This window comes from Quercus lobata, chromosome 5 (genome assembly GCF_001633185.2).
Source record: "Quercus lobata isolate SW786 chromosome 5, ValleyOak3.0 Primary Assembly, whole genome shotgun sequence".
NCBI classification, from domain to species: Eukaryota; Viridiplantae; Streptophyta; class Magnoliopsida; order Fagales; family Fagaceae; genus Quercus; species Quercus lobata.
In genome coordinates this window covers 31,072,352-31,083,770 of record NC_044908.1, presented here as the reverse complement: position 1 = coordinate 31,083,770, position 11,419 = coordinate 31,072,352, and positions in this window count along the sequence as shown.

Genomic DNA, 11,419 nt, shown 5'->3' with positions numbered 1-11,419 from the left:
TAATAAAGTCTCTTTACGAGGTAATGCAAATCTAACGGCTAAAGACTGCTTTGGGAATTGAGCAGGACTTATCTCGTTTGTAATTTTTCTTGGAGATTTGCACAGATTAAATGCCACCAGGCTTACCCCCCATATAAGAAGCACGGTGGGAGGTCATTTCCTTTATTTGCAGACCTTTTAACCTTTTCAAATTCCTAACCCTCCAATTGTGCCCAAAGTCCCCACTACCAGCATGACTGAGCCTTAGGGAGTGATATGGTCAAGGCCAGGATGAGGGTGAAGGGACCACACCCTCTTCAGAAGCCTTAGGTATCTTCGAGATCCAAAATGCCCCGGTCAGGGCAAGGGAGACAAAGACTCAAGACATTTCTTCCCCTCGATAAGGCAAGAAAGGAGCCTCTTATTCCTTCAGCCAAAATCCGAAGCAAGTGGAGGTCGCATCAGATTTTTGGTGCGACAACACTAAGATTCATCATCGCCGGTACCATCCGTTCTCACTCGATTGCTGCTAATGCGATACTTTCTCGATTGCGGTTAGAGCTGGTATGGGGATTTGGCATCCCCGCTTCTCCCTCTCTTCCATCACTGGTGCCACCCAGGTGCCTCTACTTCTTCTTCTCTTCCATCACTGGTGCTACCCAGACTTGCTCGGTTGCCGTTAGAGCAAGGTTATTGACCAGATGACTCCGCTTCTTCTTCTCTTCAACCACTTGGGCCATCCAGACTTACTTAGTCGCTACTAGAGCAGAATCGAAGGATCTATCGTTCCCATGTATACCCCCTTCTTCTTTTTTTCTTCTTTTTTTTTTTTTGTTTCTGTAGTTAGCTTCTAGTATAGGCTTGTCTAAGCCCCTTTTTTGTATACTGTACTACTTCTTTGTCTAATAAGAGATGACTTTATCCCATTTTGCGTGCTCTTTCTTTTCCGCAATAATTATTTCGTGAATGGATGTGCTGTTGTCCTTTTCTTTCGAATAATCCTTAGGGCCGATGCCCTCGTTAGCAAAGAGTTATCATTTTGAACTTATTAAAATTGAGGGGCACAACAATACCGACTTTAAATAGGTTAACCATATGAGACTAACTGGGATAATAGTTGAATGTTCTGTGTCGCATATGGGATGATCACCCGAGGACGTGTAACCTAAGATGAAGTGTCCGAGGGGATTGCCGGGCACTAGAGTGCTTTGCCACATTTCAAACGATATTCATAGCCTTAACTTGTTTTAGGCATCCAGTCTAAGGGCCGAGGTATGACCGTATTGGGTCTAAACACTCGGCTGTGTTAGTTTCCTTAGAGCTAGAGGTCCGAGGACTGTGCGAGATTTCCATTATGTCTAGGACTTAAGCCTTTCTTGATGTAGTTAGTTTCCCGTAGGTTTGGGTCCGAGGACCATGCAAGACCTAGGTTTTATCCAAAACTTATATTTTCTTGAAGTAGTTGGTTTCCCCATAGGTTTGAGTCCGAGGACTATGCAAGACCTTGGTTCTGTCCAAAACTTATATTTTCTTGAAGTAGTTGGTTTCCCCAAAGGTTTGAGTCCGAGGACCATGCAAGACCTTGATTCTGTCCAAAACTTATATTTTCTTGAAGTAGTTGGCTTCCCTATAGGTTTGAGTCCGATGACCATGCAAGACCTTGGTTTTGTCCAAAACTCATATTTTCTTGAAGTAGTTGGCTTCCCCATAAGTTTGAGTTCGAGGACCATGCAAGACCTTGGTTCTGTCCAAAACTTATATTTTCTTGAAGTAGTTGGTTTCCTAATAGGTTTGAGTCCGAGGACTATGTAAGACCTTGGTTCTGTCCAAAACTTATATTTTCTTGAAGTAGTTGGTTTCCCCATAAGTTTGAGTCCGAGGACCATACAAGATCTTGGTTCTGTCCAAAACTTATATTTTCTTAAAGTAGTTGGCTTCCCCATAGGTTTGAGTCCAAAGACCATGCAAGACCTTGGTTCGTTCCAAAACTTATATTCTCTTTAAATAGCTAGTTTTCCCATAGGTTTGAGTTCGAGGACCATGTAAGACCTTTGTTCTGTCCAACACTTATGGGAATTCAGTGAATCGGGCTACTGGACTTGCGAAGGGTTAGCCCCTTGACAAAGATGTGGGGCATAGACTTGATGTTAGAAGCCCCTAGAACTACCCGTGCCACTGGCACTTCGAAGTGTAGCCCTAAGTGGGAGTTGAGTTAGGGCGACAACCGCGTGCTGCTGGAAATGATGGAGAGGCTTTTGCATAGCTTACACCACTGCCAAAACTATTTCTTTTGAGGGACCCTTGTTGACAGGGGCTTGATCCCACCATGACTAACCGCCACCTGCGCCAACGCACAAGCCTTCTCCACAGATGACGCCAATTGTAAGGACTCGATTTGTAACGATCCCAAATTTATTTTGGGTTCGAACGTTAAAGGCCCAAACAATAAATTTGTAAAGAGTGGGCTAAAAGGTTAGGCCCTGGTGAAAGTACAGTCGTAAGTCATGGTGTTCATGATGATCGCACAGGGGTGAACTAAGCTCATCCAAGAAGACTTTCTCCTCAACACGACCTGAGTGGCTCTAGTCTTTGAACCTCGTTCGAGGAGTTTAATTTTCTTATTACCCCTTTTTTGCTAGGTTTTTTCTCATCCCCTTAGAAACGATACATCATCTTCCTTTTATACTAGCTTTTCCCGCCCTCAAACGTCCACGTATAGGTTTAGCTTTATAGAACTGATACTTGTCTCATCAGCCCATACCCAAAGTGGTTGGGGATGGTTGTAAAAACTGAAGAGCATGGCTTTGTCAGGGGCAGAGTACTTAATTGCAATAATGACAACCATTCCCTTGTTCTTTGTCGCCACATTGTTCACGGGTCCTTTCCCTATTAAGGTAGCCAGGACATTTGTTGGCACATTCAATGCGGAGGTGACAGTTTTCCTTGAACTGCTCCTACAATGTACTTGCCCTTTCTTTTGGGAGCGCTCTGGGGGCCGCCTTTGATGGTGTGCCGTTCCTTCATTCTAGGTTTTGGGACGCCGAGGACAGGATCGTCCTTGGCTATATCTCTAAGCCATTTGGACTCTCGTTGCATGTTCTCGGCAATACCTCTCCTCGGCGTGGGCCTTAGGCCCTAATGGAAAGTGGGCCAGGATCACAAATTCTCTGGCCCCACAATTTTAATGTAAAAATTTCTTTAATGCAGACTTTGATGCTTAAGAAAGACAATGTTGAAAAGTCACAGCCTAATATATAAATATAAAAATTTTGATAATAGAGTATTACTGGAGTAGAATTTAAATTTATAAAACTTAAATGATAAAATTTTATCTAAATTAAATTATTGTTAACTCTTATCCCTTAGTCAAGAGTCCTGTAGTTTAATATCCTAATAATAAATTAATTTAATATTGGATGCAACTTGAGGAAAAAGACAAAAACAAAAACATGAGTTGTGTGGGATTAAAATTTAGAAAATCTTGAATATAGACTTTTAATTTTAATTAAATTAAACAGTTGTTAGATGATATTCTTTAATTTAAAAATATATATTGTGGGGCCCAATAATCCGTGGGCCAGGCCCATTTACTTGTTGGAGTCCAAAGGCCCAAGCCGAGGAGGGTGATGGCCCAAGCTCGGCAATACAAATACGAAGTAGCCTTGGGACACAGCCGAGGACGACTCAGTCCTCGGCATAACCGAGATCTCACAAGAGGAAAGGGCAAAAATGGTATAGAAATAACTTTGGAAAAAATCTAAAATATCTATGACATTTAGAAAAGGGTACGCTGGGAAATATAACGACCCGGGAAAGCTGCTCTTACTGTCATTCAATACTCTGCACCTGACAGAGCCATACTCTTCAGCTTTTACAACCACCCCCCAACCACTCTGGGTATGGGCTGATGGAACAAGTATCAGTCTTGGAATGCCGATCCTACACGTGGACGAAGGATAACGAACACAGGCTAGTATAAAATGAAAAGTAAGCAATTCATAGAGGGGGCTGGGAACAATGGCCAAAAACCAGAGCCTCCCAGCCCGCCTCCAGGAGAAATACTCCTAAGGCGAAGACGACTTAACCATGTATGCATATCACGTAAACCCACCGTTTGGCGACCAAGGCCTAGCCTTTCAAACCCACGCTCTACAAATGATATTGTTTGGGCCTTTTTACGTGCGAACTCAACACTGTTACGGTCCGCCACGAATCGTGTCCTTACAATTGGCGCCGTCTGTGGGAAAGGCTTGTGTCTTGGCACTGGTGGTGGGTTGATACCATCCTTCACATCATTTTCAGTAGTTGGATATAGTGTTTTAGAGTAAAGTCCCACTAGGGGCTATGTTTCTTCACTAGGGGCTGCGCCTTGTAGCGTCAATAGCACGGATGGTTCCAGGGGCTTGGCCGAGGGGCTGGTCCCTTTAAACCAAGATCCTACGCCATAGCCGAGGGGATAATTCCCCCAACTACTTATCAAAACTGAGTTTTGGACAGAACTAAGGCATTGCATGGTCCTCGGACTCAAGCCTATGGGGAAACCAACTACTTGGATGAGAAAACTGAGTTTTGGACAGAACCAAGGCATTGCATGGTCCTCGGACTCAAGCCTATGGGGAAACCAACTACTTGGATGAGAAAACTGAGTTTTGGACAGAACCAAGGCATTGCATGGTCCTCGGACTCACCTATGGGAAACCAACTACTTTGGATGAGAAAACTGAGTTTTGGACAGAACCAAGGTATTGTATGGTCCTCGACTCAAGCCTATGGGAAACCAACTACTTGGATGAGAAAACTGAGTTTTGGACAGAACCAAGCATTGCATGGTCCTCGGACTCAAGCCTATGGGGAAACCAACTACTTGGATGAGAAAACTGAGTTTTGGACAGAACAGGCATTGCATGGTCCTCGGACTCAAGCCTATGGGGAAACCAACTACTTGGATGAGAAAACTGAGTTTTGGACAGAACCAAGGTATTGTATGGTCCTCGGACTCAAGCCTATGGGGAAACCAACTACTTGGATGAGAAAACTGAGTTTTGGACAGAACCAAGGTATTGCATGGTCCTCGGACTCAAGCCTATGGGGAAACCAACTACTTGGATGAGAAAACTGAGTTTTGGACAGAACCAAGGCATTGCATGGTCCTCGGACTCAAGCCTATGGGGAAACCAACTACTTGGATGAGAAAACTGAGTTTTGGACAGAACCAAGGCATTGCATGGTCCTCGGACTCAAGCCTATGGGGAAACCAACTACTTGGATGAGAAAACTGAGTTTTGGACAGAACTAAAGCATTGCATGGTCCTCGAACTCAAGCCTATGGGGAAACCAACTACTTGGATGAGAAAACTGAGTTTTTGACAGAACCAAGGCATTGCATGGTCCTCGGACTCAATCCTATGGGGAAACCAACTACTTGGATGAGAAAACTGAGTTTTGGATAGAACCAAGGCATTGCATGGTCCTCGGACTCAATCCTATGGGGAAACCAACTACTTGGATGAGAAAACTGAGTTTTGGATAGAACCAAGGCATTGCATGGTCCTCGGACTCAAGCCTATGGGGAAACCAACTACTTGGATGAGAAAACTGAGTTTTGGACAGAACCAAGGCATTGCATGGTCCTCGGACTCAAGCCTATGGGGAAACCAACTACTTGGATGAGAAAACTGAGTTTTGGACAGAACCAAGATATTGCATGGTCCTCGGACTCAAGCCTATGGGGAAACCAACTACTTGGATGAGAAAACTGAGTTTTGGACAGAACCAAGGCATTGCATGGTCCTCGGACTCAAACCTATGGGGAAACCAACTACTCGGATGAGAAAAAGATTGAGTTTCGTAAGGTCGGCTACTTAATAAGAATTCTAAGTTACTCAATCCTCGGCTCAAATACTGTAAAATGTTAAAGCCAATAACAGTGTTAAGAAGATGGTGAAACGCCCCACTATTCAGCAACCTAGCGGGGCTGTTCATTTTGCGGGTGATATGTCTTCGGAAGGTTACTTCCTACACCGCATCGAGCATTCAGTTATCATCTCGGCTAGTTTTGGGGTAAGTATCGTTTTTCACAGGTCGGCATTGTTGTGCCAAACAACTCTATTAAAGTTATGGTGATATCTTTTTCTTAGCAAGTATTTTTGACCCTAGGTGTCATTGACTCAAATGCTATATTATTGTGCCGAACAGCACTCGCAAATTCATAATAGCGCATTTCTCTTTGATAAGGGATTATGGCCCCAAGTATTGTACTCTAAGGTTGGCGGTATTGTGCCAGGTCGACTCAGTAAGCTCATCATAATGTACTTTCTTTTCTTGCCTAATGGGAGTTTCAGCCCTAAGTATTACTTATTCGATTCAGTATTATTAAGCCGGATTGCTTTTATAAACACAGAGCAAGATCTTTTTATTAATTGGGACTTTGGTCCTAGACGTCGGTCACGGTTTAAAAATAAAAGAAAAATTCGCAAGATTGTATGTCTATTCATTGCGTTATCATTTTGGAAATATAGAGATAGAACATGTGAAGTAAAGTGATAACAATTTTTATTAATATAAAGATGTATTACAACGTACAAAGAGGGGCTTAAACAAGTCTATACAAAAGGTGGATTGCCAAAAAAAAAAAAAAAAAAAAAAAAAAAAAAAAACAGCTATACAGGTAAGTAAACAGTCAGATGTCTTTTTAAACTCGTCTCCGAAGTCCTTCTAAACTCTGCCTCAGTAGCGCCCATATTGAGAGAAGGACCTTCTTCAGAAGAAGATGGAGGAGATGAATGAAGAAGATGGAGGAGATGAATGAAAAGAAGGAGGAGAAGAAGAGGGAAGAGATGAAAAGAAAGAAAAAGGAGTAAAAGAGGGAGAAGGAAAAGCACCAGGATGGATCTGGTGGTGGAAAGAAGAAGAAAGAGAGGCAAAAGGAGACACCAGTGAACGAAGAGAGGAAGAAGCAGGGGCACTTAGACCCTGCCTCAATCCTGACTCCTAACACGCTGGTGCCATGTTAGCTATGCTCATCAGAGAGCGGCTGGTACTGATAATGGGTGTCCTCGGCTCAGTCACGCCGAAGGTTTGACGTGACGAGCCCCTACTTCGGATTTTGGCTGAAAGGAAGGTGAGACAGATTTTGAGTCTTCGCCATCCCTGCCCTGACCGAGCCATTACGAGCTTTATTGGAACATGGTGTTTACGGGGAGGGTATGGTTCCTTCATCACTCGTTGTTATGGTGAGCGTATCACGATTTAGTGTATAACTAGTGGGTAAAGAAAACTTTAGGGGAGGCTAAGGATTTCAGATCTCAGAAGGATAAAAAGGGTCTCTGTATGAGAGCGATAGCCTCCTAACTTGTCTTCTTATAGGAAGGCCAAAACGGAAGGTATTAAATTTGTCCAGATTTCCAAGAGAATCTGTAAACAAAGATATACCCGTTCCACTTCCCCACCTCATCAAACAAACCGTCGAATTTAAATAGTCTCGTAAATAGAAGTCATTAAAAGCACGTTTTGGATAGCCAAACGGCATGAGCGCGTCGTGAATAAACTCAAGAGGAATGTCTCGTAGACCAGTACATTTCCTGGGCAGACGAAGAAACGTCAACATTGATGAAGGACTGAGTTGAACGAGCTATAATAAAGGCTTGGTATTATCAAAACCCTCATCTCCAACCAATTGGTTGGGCAGCAGGGTTTTGAGGGGCTATTGTGGGGCCCAATAATCCGTGGGCCAGGTCCATTTACTTGTTGGGGTCCAAAGGCCCAAGCCGAGGAGGGTGATGGCCCAAGCTCGGCAATACAAATACGAAGTAGCCTTGGGACACAGCCGAGGACGACTCAGTCCTCGACATAACCGAGATCTCACAAGAGGAAAGGGCAAAAATGGTATAGAAATAACTTTGGAAAAAATCTAAAATATCTATGACATTTAGAAAAGGGTACGTTGGGAAATATAACGACCCGGGAAAGCTGCTCTTACTGTCATTCAATACTCTGCACCTGACAGAGCCATACTCTTCAGCTTTTACAACCACCCCCCAACCACTCTGGGTATGGGCTGATGGGACAAGTATCAGTCTTGGAATGTCGATCCTACACGTGGACGAAGGATAATGAACACAGGTTAGTATAAAAGGAAAAGTAAGCAATTCATAGAGGGGGCTGGGAACAATGGCCAAAAACCAGAGCCTCCCAGCCCGCCTCCAGGAGAAAGACTCCTAAGGCGAAGACGACTTAACCATGTATGCATATCACGTAAACCCACCGTTTGGCGACCAAGGCCTAGCCTTTCAAACCCACGCTCTACAAATGATATTGTTTGGGCCTTTTTACGTGCGAACCCAACACTATTACGGTCCGCCACGAATCGTGTCCTTACAAATATCATAACAAATATATAAAATTAATTTACAAATTGGTTATTCTTAAAATGTAAAAGTAGAAGTCAAAATGTGGTTTTCTTTCTTTTTTTTTAGAACGAAAACATGTGTAGTTGTTTGGGATTTAAGTTTAAAGTTTTCTACAATAGATTTTTAGTTTGAATAGAATTTAAATTTGTTGAAATATTTAAGTTTAGAAATTTTCACCGTTGAATTACATATTCTTTTTGTTCTTAACTTGTATGCTAAAATTCATAAGGATAGAATGTTATTTATAATGCGATTTATGAACTTATTTTTTTATGCATAATTTTATAATACAACAAACTTAGAACTTAAACATTTATAGATAAAATTGTTAGCGATCTCAAATTATCTTTTGAAATTTTGCAAGCATTGAGATTATAAGAAGAAAAATAATCCAATAGTTGGTTCATCAAATTTCGTATTCAATAAAAAAAATAATAATGAGTGAAGTAACATTGCTTTAAATTAACTCAAGAGTAAGTTGATCCCATCTCCATATATATATAAAATATAAATTAAAAAAATTATTAATAAATACTAATAATAAATTATAAAACAAGTAATTAATTTAAATGATACAATTTCTTTAGGTTATAATTGTTTAGAGTTTGAAATTTAACTTAAATGGGTGTTTATTTTTTTGCATCTTTATAAAAGACTTCATTTGACACAATATCCTACGCGCAAATTCAAAAGCAAAGAAAAATAAGTATCATAAATTTATTAAATTAAAATATAAGAGAAAGTTGCATCTAGGGGAAAAAAAGTTAAAAAAATACAAAAACATGAGGTGTATCATGCGGGATTTAATTATAGTGCTGACTTTAATGCTTAAGAAAGATAATATTGATCAAAAGTCACAGCTTAATATATAAATAAGAAAATTTTGATAATAGAGTATTAGTTGGAGTAGAATTTAAATTTCTAAAACTTAACTGATAAAATTTTATCTACACTAAATTATTTTTAACTCTTATCCCATAGTCAAGAATATTGTAGTTTAATATCCTAATGAAAAATTAATTTAATATTGGATGCAACTTGGGGAAAAAGACAAAAACAAAAACGTGAGTTGTGTGGGATTAAAATTTAGAAAATTTTGATTATAGAATTTTAATTTCAATGAAATTAAACAGTTGTTAGATGATATCCTTTAATTTAAAAAAGATATATCGTAACAAATATATAAAATCAATTTACAAATTAGTTGTATTTAAAATGTTAAAGTAGAAGTCAAAATGTGGTTATTTATTTATTTTTTAGAACGAAAACATGTGTAGTTGTTTGGGATTTAAGTTTAAAGCTTTTTCTAATATATTTTTAGTTTGAATAGAATTTAAATTTGTTGAAATATTTAAGTTTAGAAATTTTCACCGTTGGATTACATAATCTTTTTGTTCTTAACATGCACGTTAAATTTCATAAGGATAGGATGTCATTTATAATGCGATTTATGAACTTATTTTTTTATGCATAATTTTATAATACAACAAACTTAGAATTTAAACATTTATAGATAAAATGGTTAGCGATCTCAAATTATCTTTTGAAATTTTGCAAGCATTGAGATTATAAGAAGAAAAAATAATCAAATAGTTGGTTCATCAAATTTCGTATTCAATAAAAGAAAATAATAATGAGTGAAGTAACATTACTTTAAATTAACTCAAGAGTAAGTTGATCCCATCTCCATATATATATAAAATATAAATTAAAAAAATTATTAATAAATAGTAATAATAAATTATAAAACAAGTAATTAATTTTAATAATAAAATTTCTTTAAGTTCTAATTGTTTAGAGTTTGAAAATTTAACTTAAATGGGTGTTTATTTTTTTGCATCTTTATAGAAGACTTCATTTGACACAATATCCTACGCGCAAATTCAAAAGCAAAGAAAAATAAGTATCATAAATTTATTAAATTAAAATATAAGAGAAAGTTTCATCTAGGGCAAAAAAAAGTTAAAAAAATACAAAAACATGAGGTGTATCATGCGGGATTTAATTATAGTGCTGACTTTAATGCTTAAGAAAGATAACATTGATCAAAAGTCACAGCTTAATATATAAATCAGAAAATTTTGATAAAAGAGTATTAGTTGGAGTAGAATTTAAATTTCTAAAACTTGACTGATAAAATTTTATCTACATTAAATTATTTTTAACTCTTATCCCATAATCAAGAATCTTGTAGTTTAACATCCTAATGAAAAATTAATTGAATATTGGATGCAACTTGGGAAAAAAGGCAAAAACAAAAACGTGAGTTGTGTGGGATTAAAATTTAGAAAATTTTGATTATAGAATTTTAATTTCAATGAAATTAAACAGTTGTTAGATGATATCCTTTAATTTAAAAAGATATATCATAACAAATATATATAATTAATTTACAAATTAGTTGTTCTTAAAATGTTAAAGTCGAAGTCAAAATGTGGTTTTTTTTTTTTTTTTTTTTTTTTAGAACGAAAACATGTGTAATTGTTTGGGATTTAAGTTTGAAGTTTTTTCTAATATATTTTTAGTTTGAATAGAATTTAAATTTGTTGAAATATTTGAGTTTAGAAATTTTCACCGTTGGATTAAATAATCTTTTTGTTCTTAACTTGCACGTTAAATTTCATAAGGATAGGATGTTATTTATAATGCGATTTATGAACTTATTTTTTTATGCATAATTTTATAATACAACAAACTTAGAATTTAAACATTTATAGATAAAATGGTTAGCGATCTCAAATTATCTTTTAAAATTTTGCAAGCATTGAGATTATAAGAAGAAAAAATAATCGAATAGTTGGTTCATCAAATTTCGTATTCAATAAAAGAAAATAATAATGAGTGAAGTAACATTGCTTTAAATTAACTCAAGAGTAAGTTGATCTCATCTCCATATATATATAAAATATAAATTAAAAAAATTATTAATAAATAGTAATAATAAATTATAAAACAAGTAATTAATTTTAATGGTAAAATTTCTTTAAGTTCTAATTGTTTAGAGTTTGAAATTTAACTTAAATGGGTGTTTA